Here is a 17697-nt window from a genome sequence, read left to right as displayed (position 1 = left end):
TGGGCCGTGTCTGGGGTGGATGGTGCTCCCCACCTCGGGGGCGGGAGGGCTCTGAGCTGGGCCCCTTCTCTCCTTCCCACATGGTCCCCAGTGGCCGGGTGGAATGTGTCCACGGGATGGTCACCAGCATGGGAGAGCACCTCTGCCAGCATCAGGTTCAGGCTCAGGCTGGGGCTGGGGTCACAGGTCAATCTAGAGCAAGGGCCAGATACTGGTCTGCGGCTGGGGGCTGTGCTGGGGTCAGAAGTCCATTCACAGCAGAGTGCGGGGGTCAGGCTAGGGCGGGGGTCGGGGCCGGGGGCACACACTGTGACTGAGGTCAAGGGTCAGAATGTGGCTGTGGCTAAGGGTCAGTCAGTAGTGGCTGGGCTCAGGGGGCCATCTGTATTGACACAGAGGACTGGACAGGACCCCCAGCCCCTTGGGGCTCCCTGGCCAAGAAGACAGGTTTGAGCCCTGGGCTGCAGCTACTTGAGAGGTGGGGGCTCAGAGGCAAGAAGGCTCCCATGGCGGCCGTGGGCCGCTCCCATGGCCGTGACGGGACCCCAGCCAGGCCACATGTGTGGGGAGTTGGCGCCACTGGTCAGGAACCAAGGGGTGTCCTCTGGACCCAGGACTGCACAGGAGAATGCAGAGCAGGGCAGGCCCTCCCCGGGCTGAGAAGATGCCGCCTGCCTGTCCTGGTGCCTCTCCCTGGGTCTCTCTGGTGCCCTCCCCTCCCTTCATCCCTGTTGTTCTGTCATCCCTTCATCCCTCTCCCCTGCATTTGCTCTGGTAGCCTGCACTCATCTACTACTCCTCAGCCTCCTCCCTCTTCCTTCCCTCCGTCCCTCCTCTGTCTGTCTTTCCAGCCATGCGACCCTCCTCTTACCCCCCCACCATGCCCCGCGTATTCCCCAACCCCACTCCCAGCCCTGCCTTTAGCCGCCACCCTTTGAACACAGGGCCTTTCTTGCCTCCTCCAAGCTCAGGGACACAAGCTCAGCACCTTCTAGTGCACTCAGATGCTGAGAAAGGGAGGTGACTGCCCGTGGGGGTGAGGCTGAGGGGGCTCCAGGGTGAGAGGATGCGGTGCCCCCAGACGACATTCCTCCTCTGAAGCCCACACCCGGGGAAGGGGATCCCACGGCGGGTGGGTCTGCCCCCATCTGAGTCTAAAGCTGTATGACCTCATCTGGTGGTGGCCTCCCACAGCCTAGTAAAGAAGGATGGATGGACAGACAGATGGCAGAAAAAGCCACAGACAGCAGAGATCAAAGGTCATGCAGATCAAAGGCAGGAACTGGTTGGGTCTCCGCAGGCCCTGATGGGCAGACCCCAGCCCAGCCCCTTGTAGGGCTGCAGGGCCAGCCCAAAGCAGATCGTGAAGTGCGCACCCCCTGCTCCCAGGCCTTTCTCTTGCCCTGGCTCTGGCCAGAACCTAAATAGGGAGACCCCAGATCTTCCTCTGACCTCCACTACCCTCCCTGGCATCTGGGGGGGTGGCGCACACCGCACGTTTGAAAATGTTCCGAAAGTTTAAGGGATGTAGAATGCTGATCCCCCACCCCCAGCTGAAACATCAAGTTTTTGCTTACAAAGAAAAACATTTTCTCAAGTGTTTTGCTCTTGGTCTCACATGGTGGCCCAGCTCTTAGGACGCGCTAGGTGGTGGAGGATTTTGGGGGGGTGGGGACAGAAAGTAACAGTACTGGAATTGCTTAGTGACCATGCCAGGCCACGAGGGCAGAGGGGCTGTCTGTTTTGCTCACGGCTGTCTCCCCTGTGCCCCCAACAATGCCTGACACTTGGTGGGTGCCCCAGAAAGATACCCCGGAGCAGAGATCTGCAGAGCGGATTCACTCCGTTGGTCTGGGGGGACAACAGAAGCCACAAGGGAGGGAAGGCACATCGGGCCCTCAGCTGCTGCCGTGGACTGACATGCTCATTAAAAGGGGAAACTGAGGCTCAGCGTGCGAAAGTAACTTGGCAGGGCACTGCTCCCTATCCATCTGCTAAAAATGGGGCCTCTTCAGCAGCTGTCTGAAGAGGCATGAAGTTCATGAACCTGTAAGATGGGACAGGTTTATTCCTTCCTAAGGACCTGCCCTTCCCCGGGGAACCTGCCCTAGACCATTCTGGTTGCCCAGGCCAGATGCACCAGCTAGTCCTATTAGCCCTGCCTCCAAAAGAAATACAGAATCCCGCGTCTTGTCAGCTCTCTACAACCGCCACCCTGGCCAGGCCCTATCCTCGTCCACCTGGCCCCGCGCAGGGGCCGCCTCTCTGGCCTCCCTGCTCCCACCCTGGCCCCATGTCCGCTCTCTTCACAGCAGCTGGGGCTATGGCAAGGACCTCAGGGAGATCATGTCCCTCTTCTGCTCAGAACACTGCAGAGATACCAAACCTTACCCCCGATAAAAGCCAAAGCTCTTACTAAGGTGCACACGGTCCTGTGGTGTGGCTCTCCATCTCTTCCCACTTGCCCCACTGCTCACTCAGCTCCAGCCACACCAGCCTCGGCTGTTCCAGGAAAACTCTCACCCTACTTCTGCCTCAGGACCTTTGTCCTTGTTGTCCCCTCTGCCTGCACACCTTCCCCACACACACACAGAGCTGCACGCCCTACCACCTTAGTGTCTCAAGTCTGTTCTCAAATGTTTTCAAGTGCAAGGTCCCTGACCACCCAGTGTGAAAACACAGCCCTTTCCCAGATGCTCCCAGTCCCCTTCCCTGGCTTTATTTATTTTTTCGCCTAAATGTAACATACTATATAATTTACCCATTCATTCTGTTTCTTGTCTGACTCACAACTGCAAAGAACAGAAGCTTTGTCCTGTTCCTTGCTCTGAATCCTCAACACATAGCACAGTGCCTCAAACATAGTAGGTGCTCAGTAAATGTCTGCCAGGCAAACGGATGAAGACTTCTGCTACACGCAAGCTCTGTGACCTTGGGCAAGTCGATTGTTTGGACTCAGTGACCCAGTCTTTGAAATGGGGGGGTGTAACCGATGTGAGGGAAAGATAGAGATTTGAAATCGCTGGCTGACTACTCTGTAAATATGTGTAAGAGAGATGTTGAAACCTGCTTGGCCCCCCTCTAACCTGGGGCATCTCAAGGCCAGGAGGGACTGGGGGGGTTACCAGACCAGCGCTGAACTTGAATGTGACTTCTTTGTCTTAATGGCACCTGCCTGGCCTGGTCGGTGGAATCCAGACCCCTCTTCTCTGCCTCTTGTGCCCACCTGGGTGGCCTCCGGCTACCCCCTGTCCCTGGTGGCCTGTCAGTGAGCCTAACATCTGGCAGCTCCACTGACCCCCATTGCCCCACCGACTCCCCAGGCCCCTGTCTGGGGTCTCCTCCCTGGCCCCTGTTTATTATTTGACCCTGGAATGGTTTCTGGGACACACACTTTGCAGGAGAGCAGCTATTCAGATGGTGCTAGGCAAACAAAAGAATGACCTGTCCAGGCCAGGCTCTCCTGAACACAGCCACACTTCACCAGGAAGCATCTGGCCCTTTGAGACCTGTGAGCACTCCCACCCTGGCCCATAAAACTCTCCCGCCAGCCAAGCATGGGGAACCCCTCTCCCCACGGAGCCTGGGGCGGGACTCACGTGGCGAGCCGTGGAGTCAAACCCCAGCCTCCCCACCAGTCATTCCCTCCGCATTTATGGAGCTCCTGCTGTGTCCTGGGTACTACCACCAGGATCCCATGGAATCCTGCCAGGAGGGTCTGATGGAACAAGCAAGCAAGGGCTCGGGGGCCAGGTAGACCTAAGTTTGAATCTTGACACTGTGTCTTCTTCATTCACTCATTTGTTAAATGCATATGGAGCACCTGCTCTGTGCCAGGCGGAGGTGAGCGAGATTTCTCTAGAAACATAGTCAGGTGGGGATCAGAATGTCTGCCTTTGTGCTCTTGCTGAGTCCTTTGATGGCTCTACAGCCTGGGGTTCTCCTTTTGGAGATAAGCAGATCCCCTCCTGGGGGGCTATCTCGATGCCCCTTTGTGATAACACTTGGGGAAGGGGTTTCCATCCGCCTTTGGCAGATGTGAATCTGGAGCCCTCTGCCACACCGCGCCCAGAATGACAGAGAGGCCCCTGGAACAGATGAAGGGCTCGGCTCTCCTTTGGGACAAGCCATCCCACTACCATGTCATTCCTCCAAACCCTTCGTACATGTGCCCAGAATCCAGAATCCGTGAAGAGTGCTTCCCTGAGTGATGGCCGATGTGTTTGGTCACGTGACCTGTCCTTGCCCTGATGTCCTCCAGCCCCTTCCCCCATTCTTCTCCAAAGGGGCTGTTGGTTCAAAGAGGAGAAAGCCCTGGGCTGGGTCAGCCTCATTCATTCATTCATTTACTCATTTATTCATTCAACACACCCTTACTTAATGTATGTCAGGCACCGTTCCAGGTACAGGAGGGAGCACCAGTGAGCACACAGACAAAAATAACCACAAAATACCTAAATAAATACATTATATGGTACATTAGAAGGTGGGGATGAGCATTCTAGGTGGAGGGAAAAGCAAGTGCAAAGGCCCTGTGTCTGGTGACCTCATGGAACATCTAGAAGACAAAGTGGTGAGTCAGGGGGTGGGGCAGGAGGTCAGAGAGGTGGCGGGGGCCTGATTGTATGGGCTCTCATCAGACACTTCTGATCACTCTGAAACCAGGGAGGCGAGGGGAGCCTGTCCCTGCCCCCCCAGTGAAGGGGGCCCACGCTACCATCCTCACACCCCTACCTGCCAATCTGGACCTTTCGGCCAGCTGTATGGAAGAGGTGGCTGAATCAGGATGTGACAGGGACAGTTTGAGAGGCTGAGGGTCAGGCAGCACCATGATAAGGGTTACAGGCCAGTCTGTGACTGGGTTGGTGGTCCCCAGCAGGGATTTGGGCTTTTTTGTCTAATGGTGCACATGGTGGGCTTCTCCTCAGCCTCAGGACTGAGTGACCCTGGTTCCCAGGCCAGGTCACTGAAGACAGGGACCAAGTAGCCTGCATTCTAGAGATGGGAAGACTAGAGCCCACAAAGGAGCTGGGCTGCCCAGGGCTTGCTGGCTGGGAGTGCGTGCCCACCGTTGGCTTGTTTCTCCTGCATCCTTATGAGGTGAGCTAGTGGTCAGCCCAGAAGGCCCATTAGGGTCCATTTCTGGGAGAGAGGCCTGCCCTTTGCCCCTGGGCAGCTGCACTCCGGAGTCTGGGTAGGCTGTAAGATGCTCAGGGCCAGTGACTGCCAAGCCTGGCTGTAAGCTGTTGATTCCTAGGCAGAGGGGACAGCATGTGCAAAGGCTCTGGGCACTTGGGTTGGTTAGGTCTGGGCCAGAGCCCAGAAATGTGTGTTTTTTGTTTCCCATTTGACTCTGTACCAATGGTAGGTTTGGGAGTGACAATTCAAGCCACTGCACAGCCTTAGCCACCTTTACTCAAAGACCTTGAGGCACAGCAACCCATGAAACCCCTTCTAGTCCCCATTCCCGCCCCCCTTCCCTCACCCCAGCCTGGAGGAGGTTGGGCTGAGGGAAGCACTCAAGCAGTGGGTAGAGATGTGTTGCCTGCCACGGCCCTCTCTAAGGGGCCCCCAGGCCCCGGGGAGGGCCAGGCAGGGTGGGGAGGAGGCTCCCCACACCCACTTGGCTCATAATTGCTGTGGGAGTGGAGTGTCGGATGTATGGAGGGGTTGGCAGCGGCAGGGTGGGGGGTTAATAGAAGAAGTCGGGCAATCACTGAACAGCAAAACCTGATAGAGGTCGTGGGTGCGCTCCTCCCCTCTTGGCAGAACCGAGAGGGGCCTGAGCGGGGAGCACAGGTGGGGGGCCGAGGAGAGCGAGACAAGACTGGCAAGCAGGAGAAAGTGGAGAGAGCCAGGGCTGACACGTCTGTGTGATCCCTGGCGCGATAATTGGGCGAACGGACGATAGGTCGGACACGTGTATGGAGAGAAGGGTGGGGAGATGGAGAGACGGAGAGATGAATGAATGAATGGCTGCGTGGGCGGTGAGCCGCCTGGCGAGGGGCGGGCCGGGCGAGCGCTCAATCACAGCCCCGGGGCGCGGCGCCCGCCCGCTACGCTCTGGACGCCCCCCCACCCCAACACCGCGGCCCCTCCCGGGGCGCGTAATTCCGTGCCCCAAGGGCTCTGGAGCTGCTCCCGGCGGCGGCTCCCGGACCAGGGCGAAGAGGGGCTGTGCCACCGCCGCGGGGCTCCGCGCGACGGCCTTCAGCGCGCAGGCTGGGCTGCCCCTCCGCCGCGGGGGGAACCTGGAGGTGCGGTCCCGCCGCGAGGCCCCGGCCCGGCTCTTCTTTGTCTTGGCCCAGTCCTCCGCGGTCTCTAGACTGCCACCCGCCTCTTCGGGCAGCCCTCGCCGCGCACTTCTGGGCTGCTCCGGATCTCCGAGTCTCAGTTCCCGCTGCCCCCAGCCCATAGGCGTCTCCCCCGCCCAGCAGGGTCCCCCAAACCCCAGTGCCTCTAGGACCGCGGAGCCGGCAAGAACCAGGATCTCCGGCAAGCTGCGTCTCCGGTGCGGGGGGGGGGGGGGGGGGGGGGGGGAGGGGGCGGCGGGATGAAGGCCCCCTCGTCTCCGCCTTCTCTCCCCGCCCCTCCTCCGCCACTACTCTTCGCGCTGCGCCCCGACCCCAGCGCAGCCTGTTCGCGCCTTAAGCGGCTCTTCTGCGGCGGTGCCATCCCCGACACCACGCGGAGCCCCCCCTCCCGCCCCCCGCGCCCGCCGGGCCTCAGACCGGCACGCAGAACACAGCCCTACGCAGCCACACACAAGACCGCCTGCAGACACACACCACAGCCTCGCGTCGACCCACAGCCCTGCACAGGCGTACTGCCCCCTACACGCGCAGACCCACAACCCCAACAACCGCAGTCCCACTCGCAAACAAGCCCACACAGATACACAACACCCCTGAGACACACTCGGGCCCACGCAGACACAATCCTACACACACAACCTTACACAGACATACAGCCCCTCGGACACACGCAGCCCCACATGGGCGCAGTCCCACCCACGCAGTCACACAACCCTCTATAAACGATCGCACACAAACACAACTCCACGCAAGCACCGCATCACTCAGTTCCTCCGAGACCCAGCAACGCACTCACAAGCTCGTAGCCAGACCCCCAAACCCCGTGACATTCACACGTAGGACAGACCAGAAAAATACAGCCACACCGATGCACACACGGACCTAATCGCGCAGCCAAGAGCTCACCCACTGGCTCGTAAGTCACTGGAAAAATATTAAAGCGTTTCCCTCCCTCCCCTTCTATCTCCGACACACACATGCGCGCGCGAGCGCGCGCTCGCGTACACACACACACACACACACACACACACGGAGACACTCACCCCCACCCCCAAAGCGCCTCGGAGCCTACTAGCCGGTGACCCCGAGCCCCCGCGGTGAGAGCCGCGGGAGCGTCTCCCCGGCGCCCCCTCCTCCCGCTCCCTACCCGAGCTCACCACTCCTCCCCTCGCCTCCTCCCTCCCTGCCCCCTCCTCCTCCTCCCCTCCCCCGCGTCTGGGGCGCGGGCTGCGCGCAGCCAAGCCCCCTCGTCGCGCGCCCCTCCCCGCGCGCACCCCGCGCCCGCATCGCGCTTGCCGAGTGGATGCGGCCACGGGGCGGTCTCTAATTACCTCCTGTCCCCCGGTGGCCCGTGAATAATGGCTACTGAGGGCGCTCGCAGGGGCTGCTGAGAAGGAAACGCGGGGCGCGAGAGGCGCGGCGCGCGCGGGAGCGCGAGGGAGAAAGGAGCGAGCCCGGTGCCGCCGCGAGCGGCGGGCGGAGAGAAAGGAGTCGGCCACCCGCGGTCGTGTTTTTCTCCCAAGGATCTCATCTGGCCGCCGCGTTCTGGAAGAGGCGAGGGGGAGAGCGCGCGCAAGAGGAGGAGGAGAGAGACGGCGCGGGGAAAGGGAGACGGCGAGACGCGCAGCGCCGGCGCCCGGGAGATCCAGGAGGAGCCCGCAGGTATTGTTGGCGGCAGAGCTTTGTGTCTTCGGGGAGGGGGGGGCCGTTCCGGGGCGCGAGGGCTCCCGGAGCCCCCGGGCCGCCGCCGCGCTCAGAGCTGCCCCAAAGCTGGGGGCTGCCGGCGGTGGTGGCCGCCGGCCGCGGGCACCCCTCCCGCCGCGCCGCGATCTTGGCTGGAGTTGCAGATTTGCCTGTTTGGGGGTTTTCCACGCCGCTTGAGGGAATCGGTCTCAGGAGGAGGAATTTCTTTCTTTCTTTTTTGTTTGTTTGTTTCTTTCTTTTCTTTTTTTTTTTCTTTGTGTGTGTGTGTGTGTGTGTGTGTGTGGCCGCAGTTTGGTTGTGTTGGGGACTTCCCCCTCCCCTTTCCTCCACAATACGTTGGTGAGAGGTCTCGGCGACTGTGGCACTGGTGGAAGGCTGGGGGCTGAGATGGCGGGGCTGGTGGCCGCTGATGGGAACGTGAGGGACGCCGGAGACGGAAGGAGTTTTGCTCAAGTTCGCAATCTGCGCGCTGGAGCGGGTCAGCCGGGGAGGGCCGTCTGCGCACCCTGTCCTGCTCCAGGCAACCGGTGGGAAACTTCCCGAGCGCGCTGCCTCCCGGGGGACTCGGCGCCCCCGACGCCTCCGGGCGCTTCCTCCGGCCGCCGCGGCCCCTCCTTGCCGCCTGCGAGCGCTTAAGGTCGCGCTCTCCCCACCCCCGCCTTCCTCCCTCCCCCGGCAGCTTCCGGATCTGGACAGAGCTGGAGGAGCAGCTTCAAACACTTCCCCTGGAGACCCCTCCCCACTCCCCGCGCCATCGCCTGCCACACAGCCCCCCTGCCCTGCGCCCCCCGCCTCACGCGCGCCTGAGTGGCCAGGCTGACAATGAAATCTCGCGCCTTGCCGTCGGGGGTGGGGGTCGTAGCTGGGTCTCTCTGGGGGCTGCTGACCCAGAGCAGGGGGGAGGGGGAGGGAGGACTTCTTGGGGGAGGGGCTTGTTTGGGTTAGAGACGTTGACGTCGGATGGCGCTGTGCGGGGGAGGAGGCGGGGGCAAGGTGGGGTTCTCGGCCGGGGGTCGCGGATTCTAGCCCCTCTTGGGCTTGCTGATTGGCTGGTGACTTAAGGCACGTTGGAGGGCCCCCCCCAACCTCAGCCTCCTCCCCGCAACTCGGCCTCCTCCCCTCCTGTACAATGCGGGCTTCAGAGGTGATCCCGAGGGTGATGTGTGTGTGTGTGACGGAGTGTTTGTCTCCTGCGATCCACAGCAGACGCTGCTCCGGTGACCCGGAGATCCGGATGCCTCGCCCCCTCCCTCAGGGGTGGGGGGGAGGGGGAGAAAGGGGGAGGGGAGCAGTGGGAACTTCTTTTCCCACTGGGGCCATGGGAGGGGACTGCTAGACCAGAGATTTTTCTGGGGACCGCAGTCCTGGGGTGGGGGGGCTTCAACGCAAAGTAGGGGTCGCGGGGTCAGAAGCTTCTCGGTACTTCTGCCCCTAGATCCTTTTGCTCCTTTGGGGGCGTAGGAGGTGTGGAACGGGTGAAGGCCCAGTTGGAACAGGAGTGGGGGCCGAGAAGAGTCAATGGAAATCTGCCTTAATTGGATTCCCAGGCGAGCATCGGAGGGAGCTAAAGGGGGTTCCTCCTCTTTCTCTTCCCGGGGTAGGGAGCCATGCCCGGGGACCCCCAAGCTGGCAACCCGGGCAGGGGGAGGAAATCCTTCTCCCTACTTAAAAAGGGGATTCCTGGGGGGGAGAGGGGAGGCACCTTGGGGGGCGGTGGCGGACTGCTTTCAGGCTGTTCTGTGGCTGGGTCCAGGAATATAAAGAGTTAACCCTCCCCAGAAATCTGTCAGCCCCCACACAGCAGGGACACACTGTCGGACCCTTTGACGTGCTAACAGCGTGACACTGGCTGACAGGAGCTAGCAGATTCCATACTCTGTGCTTCTCTTCTCGGCAGCAAGCCCCAGGCAGCGGGACAGGACCTGGCTGGGTGGTGCCTTGTTCAGGGACCTTGGGGGGAAGCAGAAATCAGAGACCAGGGAGGGTACAGCAGCCTGGTAGCCGCCTTGTAGCCCTGAGGGAAAAGGGGTTAGGGGCCAGGGTTAGAGAACTTGGAGTGGAATCACCCTTGGGCTGGGGGGGGGGGGGGTTCTACACTTTGTCCCTGCTTCCCACCTCCACCCTGAACCACCCCCAGCTGGAGGCTTGGCCGTTAAGGGTGAGTGTCTGGTCTGATCCATAGGCTAGACTATGAGACCCTAGCAGCTGAGGGCAGGCCTGGCTGAGGCCTCTCCCCAAGCCCCCGCTGCCCCCCCACACACACACACGCATTTCTTTCCTGCAGGTGAGAAGTGTTCCCTGCGGATCTTAGAGCCCTGGGGCCTGGCACACGATGGGCACTCAGCTCTGGCTGGACAAACACGGGAGTGAATGAATCCGTGATGAATGAATGAATAAATGAATGAATGAGATAGGGGAAAGTTTCTCAATTGGTGGCATTTAGTCATTTAAAAAAAGAAACCTTTCCGACATATACATTTTAAAATACGGTTCAGAGAAAAATCTGACAGAGAGAGAAAGAGAAACAAGGTTACTGACAGCAGGCTATGACAATGTTAATATTTTGATGTTGTTCTTCACAGTCTTTTTTGACTTGGGGTTGGTTTGTTTTTTAAAGACTTTGTGGCCATTCTCTGTATTCAGATGTATATCCTGCTTTCTTCTTTGGCGCTAACAGGAGCCTTTTCCTGTTTTGTAACGAACTCTCATAAACACCCTGGTTAATGTCTTCAGGCTTTTCCAATCGGGTGGATGTGCCATCATTTACTTACTCTTCCCCTTTTGTTCAACATTCTGGATGCTCCTGATGAACGAGGTAGCGAATATATTTTGCACAGAGCACTTTTTTGTGATGTTTAAGATGATTTCCTCAAAATGATGTTGCTGATGCTGAAGACTCCGACACGCCTGCAGTGGAAGAAATGGGCTCCTCATTTTTCCAGAAGTGGGGCACTGTTCTCCTTCCTTCCTCACAATCTAGAACCTTCTGTCAGCTGAAAAGAGCCTTGGCAATGAATCACCTGTCTGAGCCCCTTCCTTTGACAGAGGAGGAAACCGGGGCCCAGAGAGGGGAAGTGAGTCCCAAGGTCACATAGCAGTTGGTGGGCCTTGCAGCAGCCAAGAACCAGCTACTGATCTGCCATTTTGGTTTCTATTTGTGGGAAGAGTTCCTAGGGATCTCGTAGGCTGACCTTGTCCATTTCACAGATGGGGGGGCCTGAGACCCCAAGAGAGGAGAAGTACCCAGCTTGCCCCTGGCATCACCAGCTGGAGCACCAGATAGGCTCCTAAACCTGTCACATACTTTCTGTGTCACGCATACTGGCCCCGTCCTCGGATTCTGGGGCTACCGAAGTTACTAGCCTATGGTTGGCCAGCCGTGGGAGCCCTGTTGCCCCTCCTCAAAACTCCTCCTTCCTCTTTGCCATCCCATTCTCCAGAAGGAGAATTTGAGGATCCAAAGCAGGTGCAGTAAGAGGGGTGGGACTGCAGTTGTCAGAGGATCCCCGTGGTTGTGCCCTTACCCCTGTGCCTCAGTTTACTTTTCTAAAGACCTAGCTCGGGGTCTGTTCAGGAGCTGGGGGGCAGGTGTTGGCCCACATATCCACCGTGAGGGAGTGGGGAAGGACCAGTGTCATCTTAAACTTCTTCTGATCTTAGATTGACCTCAGGAGGGCCCCTGGGGAGGAAGGGGAAACAGAGGGGAGGAGAGGAGGAAGGGGAGATAGGGAGGGATTAGAAAAGAGGGAGGGGAGGTCAGGAGGGAAGAAAATGCAAATGAAGAAAGGAGAGAGCTAGCCCCCTCCACGCCCCCCCCCCCCCCCGCAGCCTCACTGGGCGCCCCGGGGGGAGGCTGGGGGACAGCTCTCCCAATGCAGGTGTCAGGGCTAGCCCACACTGGATGACCAGAAAGGCTGGATGTCCGAGCTGGGCTCTGTGAGGGCTGAGCGAAACAGCTGTTGGCCGGGCTCTGGGATCAGAATGATCCAGACCAGGTGGGTGGCAGGGAGGCAAGACCTCTGAGGCTTCTGTTCCTGGGTTCCCCTGTGGGTCAGGTGGCCGGGCACCCCCAGGGAGGGGGCTGGGGCCCTGGGTGCTTCAAGGGGGCAAGGTGATCGTGGCTCAGACTTCCCATCCCAAGACAGGGACCTTCTGTTTCCCCACTGCCAGGACACCAGCTGCCCGTCGAGGTTAAGTGCAGCCCTCCCGTGAGCGTGGGTTATTTGGGCATTTCTGCAGTGTGTATCTGTGCTTTGGACGCGTCCCCGTGCATGCATACACATCCATGCGTGCCTGTGTATGCCCATGTCTGTATGTCTGAGCCTGTCTGTGTGGGGGTCGGTTTGCCTGCCAGCCTGGGTGTGTGTGTGTGCGCGTACCTGTGTCTGTGTGCCTTGGACCCTGTTTGTATATTTCTGAAGGGGTCTGCGTGTCTTCCAGCTTGGGCACGTGTGCCTGCATGCATGTCTGAGTGTGTGTGCGAATCTGTGTGTATCCCTGCGTGTGCCATGTCTGTGGGTGTGTGCATATGTCTGAGAGGCTCTGATCCCATTTGTGCATTTCCGGTGGGGGGAGAGTGCGCCCCTGAGCTTGGGCACGTGCGTGTTTGTCTGTGTGTGAGCACACACTTTCCTCCTAATGGCCCCAAGAGGGATCCAGGCAGCAGGCTTTTGTGCTGCTTTCAAGGTTGCGGCTGGGTGGGTGAAGGGGGGCGGCCTTCAACTGGGAAAGCGGGGGGAGGCAAAAGAAAATCTTAAAAGACCGTCTTCCCTCTGGTCTCCAAGGAGATCAGCCTGTGAAATGATCCGCACGTTAATTAAAAACGATTATATCCTGATTGAGCCATTCCTGTTCACATCCCCGGCCGGGAAGGCTGAGACTGAGACCAGAGGGTGGAGAATGGGGCAGGGTCTGGCTGCAGGGCACAGCCCACGGAGGGGAGCGCACCTGGCGGGGGGCGGGGGGGGGGGCGGGAGGCTGAGTGGCCAGGTATTGGGGGTATATGCCCAAGGCAGATTTGAGCTTCTCCTTCGAATTTTAAAGGCCACCACCCCCACCCTACCTCCTCCAGCCCCCAGGTGGTGCTCTGTGAGGTCCCCGGAGCTGTTTGGCAGCCACCAGGCTCCATTGATCCCCGCTAGCGCTAGGCACTGGTCCTGTTGTTTACACGGATCCTGAAAGTCAGTGTTTGCGGTTCCCATTTTATAGAGAAGTGACATGCTTGAGGTCACGGAGCCAGGAGTTAGGGACCCCAGGCTGGACCCAGTTCTCTGACCCTAAGCCCCAGACACCCCCCCTTCCTAGCTCCCAGCTGCCCCCAACTCCCATGATGAGGGGTCCTCCCTCTGCAGGATCCTGGGGAGCTGAGATGTCAAGGACAGGCCCTCTTATCCTCCCTGGCACCCTGAGATTGTTCCTTTCTGAGGCCCAAGCTGCCCAGGGCATAAGGCTGTGGTGTCTGTTCATGTGGGAAGCCAGATGACTCGCTGCCCTGGGCAGCTCTGGTCTGGCTCTCGTCACCTTCGCCATCCTGGGCAGAGCCTCCTCCCCTCCCTCTCACTGTCCCCCATAAAGTGACTAACAGTTCCGTAGAAGACCAGCCACAGGTGCCCCTTAGTGCCTGGGGCTGGCCACCGTGTACCCATATTCCTGGGTGTGTGCCACCAAGACCTTTCTGGAAAAAAAATCTGGGCCTTGTCACACTCTGCCTTACCCTGTTACCTTGCCCCCAGTCAGCCTCGCAAAGCCTGCAGGAATAGAAAGTAGCCATAGTAATAATAAACCAGGTGATCCTCAGCTTACACCCCAGAATCAAGTGTTGTCATGGTTCTTAAGTGATAGGTGCTTGGGCGAACTGGTTTAGCTCAGCATGTGTGGGGACCCAGCTGTCCATAAGGGTGGCCCCCTGCCCTATCCCTTCCTGTCCCACACACTCCTGTGTGCCCAGGCCAGGCTTCTTGGAGAGGAGGACACCCCGCTTTAGGTCAGCCACACCCAAAAGCACATGATAGCCTGGCCACAAGCAAGGACTTCTTCTTCTTCTTTGAGCCTCAGTTTCCCCTTTGGGCAGTGGGGATCATGGCTGTTTCCTGACAGCACTGTCAGAAGAGTAAGGAAAACCAGGTCAAGTTTGTTCATATGTCTAGAAGCATCGGGACGCACAGAGGGGCTCATTAAGTGTTCATCCGTGCATCTGTCCGTTCAGGGCACCTGTGTGTTAACATGGCAGGGGCCTTGGGTTTGCTGGCTTCTAGGGAGGGAGACGTGCTGTACTCTTTCCATGCTTTCTAGCAGACATTCTGGGGTTGAGGTGACTGTCATTTCAGTAGAAACCTCCAGAGAGCTAAGAATTTCATAGGACCCCCCCCCCCCCAAGCAAAAGCATTACCAAAGGTAGTGTCTGGTAAGAGGGAGGGGATGGTCCTCCTGGACCAAGTTCCACATTCTTAGAGGGATCTTGACCAAGGGGAGGGTGCTGGGACCAGAAATGATGTCATGAGGAATTAGAGAGGCAGATCGGACCCAAAAAGTCAGCATCCACCTGTTCCCAAGGTCAGAATTGCAAGAGAGGCAGGCAGATACTGCTGATCCCACAAAAAGCCCTTTGAGCTGAAGCAGGTAGCCACTCTGCCTCCCCCAGGTCATCCCTGCAAGGTGCCACCTCCCAGGAGCACCTTGACCCATAGGATATCTGCCTTCCCCAAAAACCCTTTCCCAGGGCCTGAAATGACTCCTTTCGTCACAGCCCAGGGTCAAAGCATTGAAAGCCCTGCTTAAAATGCAAACCTATTACCTTGGAGGAGTGATCAGAAGCTGAACTCATGTTTGCATAATGCAGGGGCCAGCAACCTCTCAGTCCCGCAGGGCCAGTGGGCAAAGCTAATGAGCGGGTGGGGGCCGTCTGGCCTTCGTGGGGTGCAGCAGCTCAGCTCTGCCAGGGCAGCATATGGGGATGCAGCCCAGGGTGCCCGTCACCCACCTTCTTAGGAACCAGGATTGAGATGTTCCCATCACACCTCCTGGTTTGTGCCTCTTGTCACCTAACCCAGCAACCCACCTGTGGCCAAATTCACACACACACACACACACACACCCTGCCCCAGCTCTGACCCAGAAGGTACCATACCCACCCTCTGTGCCCAGCCTTGAACCTCAGTCTGCAGGGCCCTGCGAACCGTGCACCGTCCCAGCCTCATGCACATCCCACACTCGCCCTGGCCCTCGTTAGTGGTCTTAGAGGTGAGGGTGTGGGAGCAGAGGGCCCCCACACAGGGGCGCCGGGGCCTGACCGGAACAGGTCAGCCTGACCCATCTTCTACACGCACGACCGACTTCCCGCAGCTGTTGCCATTGACGGGGCTCAGTGGGGAGGGGCGGCTGTGGGCATCTGATGGGCACCTGGTTTCTAAGTCGAGTTTCATTTCCTTCAGTCCTTCATTCAGCATTCGGCAGACGTTTGCCAACAGCCCAGAAGAGGCACATTCAGGCCATGCCCGGGGAGAGTCAGGGTGGGCCTGCCAGCCGGGGGAACACGGGCCCTGGGTCTGAAAGGGGAAGCATTTGACCACAGGGAGGCCTGGAGGCACAAAAGAGCCAGGGGAGCTCTAGAAGGTCGAAAGAGCCAGGAGAGCTCTAGAAGGTCAGAGGTGGGAGGCAAGAGGTAGAAGCGGAGGCTGAAAAGGAGTCTGAGGCCTTGACTGCCGTGAAGGGTTTTATCCTGAAGGCAGGGAACACAGCTGGAGCCCAGGCTTGAGGTGGAAAATGAGCCAATGAGGAGAAAAGCCAGGGAGGATCAGGAAAAGCACCCCCCCCCCCCGACTGTGGGGCTGCGTGACCTTTGGCCTGCCGTGAGCCTTTCTGGGCCTCAGTGTCCCCTCTCAGAACTGAGGCCTCCAATTCTAAGTGGTGGGGCCTGACTGGACAAGAGCATCCTCCCTCCCTGCACGGAGCTATTGCTGGACCTGCTCTCGAGGGAAGCTGGGGCCTGACCCTGCTCCCAAACTCCTGCCTCAGTTCCGAGCCACTCCGCCCAGCCCTGCGGTGTCTGAGCCCTGGGAGGGATTATAACCTCTCGCTGGGGAAAGAGGTGGAACTCCTCCGGGACCAGTAATTAAAGCCCAACAGATTGTAATTCCCTAAAAGAAGGCTCAGTACCGAGAGGGAGGAGTGGTACCCAGAGCCCCAGAGAAGACAGGAGGAGGAGAAGCGTTGGGGATGAGGGCAGCCTGGGGTCCGGGGTGATACGAGTGATATCTGGAATCCTGTGACTCAGCAAGGCCTCCCTAGTGCTGGGCCCTGAGCACTTTATTATTTCCGATCTTCAGCCCCTTCCTGCAGGGGAAGCGTCCTGCCATCCCCATTTCACAGATGAAGAAATCGAGGCTTGGAGAAGTCTGTTAACTGGCTCCAGGCCCTCTGGGCTCTAAGCAGCTGGGCTGGGGACGAACCCAGGGCCGTGTTTGAGCATGACCCTCCTTGCTGGGTATTTATGGTGGGGGGCCCAGCAGGGCAGACCTTCCTGCAACCCCTTCTGATACCCCCCATGTTTGGGGTCTTCTGTCTGTGGGAGGAGAAGGAGGCTCATGGGTCGTACTGTGGTGACAGAAGGGAGTCAGTCGTTCCGGGCTGACGCTGTCCTTCAGTTACTCACCTGCCCTGGGATGCCAGGCAAGAGCTGCTCTTCTCGGGGGCATCTCCTCATCTGTAAAAGGTTCGGATAACCTTAGGGTTCCTTGTAGCCCGAACCGTCGGATTGGCCGGTAGGGCAGATCCTGACAGCAGAGGTAAGTAGTAACCTTTGAGAATTCCTGCGCCCGCCCTCCCTCATTCATCCTAGCAGTACCTGCTGAGCCCTTTGTCATGTGAGGGGGGCTTCAGCTCTCACATGCCAGGGGAAGGTGGGCTCTGTTAGCATCCCATGACAGCCAAAGAGGTCACGGCTGCTCTGGGGAGAGCTATCTCCTAGAAAATTAAGACACACTTTCCTCAGTCCTGCTGCCCAGCATTTGCCCCATGCCCTGACTCCCCTAATCCGTACTTCACTGCCCCCCCTTCTGTGAGCAGACCTCCCTTCCTCCAGGGAGAGGTAGAGAGACCAGGGCTTGAGAATCCAGACCAGAGACTGTTGGCTGGTGATGCCCTCAGACAGGCGCTGTTTGATCAGCACAGGGTTTTAAAGTTTTCTTTCTTTATTTGAGAGAGAGAGAGCGCGAGCAGGGGGAGAAGGAGAGGGAGAGAGAATCTCAAGCAGACTCTGCGCTGAGCACGGAGCCCGACAGGGGGCTCGATCCCATGACTCTGAGATCACGACCTGAGCCGAAACCAAGAGTCACGCTCAACCCCAGCTGTGCCACCCAGGCGCCCCAGGGTTTTAAATATAACTTGAGCTTTCACATAAAAATCCTACTTTTTGCGTCTCTGAAACTAGAAACCCACATGCCCACAGGGGGCTGGCTGCAGGCAGAGCTGAGATGGGCTGCCACCTTCTGCCCGGTTCCGTGCAGAGTTGCCCCCCTGCATAGCCCTCGGTTCCCATCCTGCACCCCGGCTTTCACTGATCTTGGGCAGGTTACATCTTTGAACCTCATCCGTAAAATGTCAGAACCAGGGAACTGATTCCAAACTGTGTCTTGAAGGTGTTTTCCAGAAATTCTCCAGGCAGGGGGAAAAAAGGGGGGGG

At 58.8% G+C, this 17697-nt stretch overlaps 1 protein-coding gene across 6 annotated transcripts in view; it reads left to right on the top strand.

Moving 5' to 3' along the window:
* The window catches only part of RAI1 (retinoic acid induced 1), a 116116-nt gene that overhangs the window by 31341 nt on the left and 67078 nt on the right, over nt 1–17697 (top strand). For 4 of the 6 annotated variants that reach the window (XM_032431664.1, XM_032431657.1, XM_032431660.1 and 1 more), the window contains exon 2: nt 7838–7976. The gene's annotated coding sequence lies outside the window, so the exon portion shown is untranslated. Of the gene's footprint in view, nt 1–6913; nt 7231–7350; nt 7412–7837; nt 7977–17697 lie in introns of those variants that run through there. The other 2 variants (XM_032431658.1, XM_032431661.1) reach the window with 2 other exon arrangements.

Source organism: Phoca vitulina, unplaced genomic scaffold, assembly GCF_004348235.1.
Source record: "Phoca vitulina isolate PV1807 unplaced genomic scaffold, GSC_HSeal_1.0 scaffold47, whole genome shotgun sequence".
NCBI lineage: Eukaryota > Metazoa > Chordata > Mammalia > Carnivora > Phocidae > Phoca > Phoca vitulina.
This window is presented reverse-complemented; position numbering and strand designations above follow the sequence as displayed.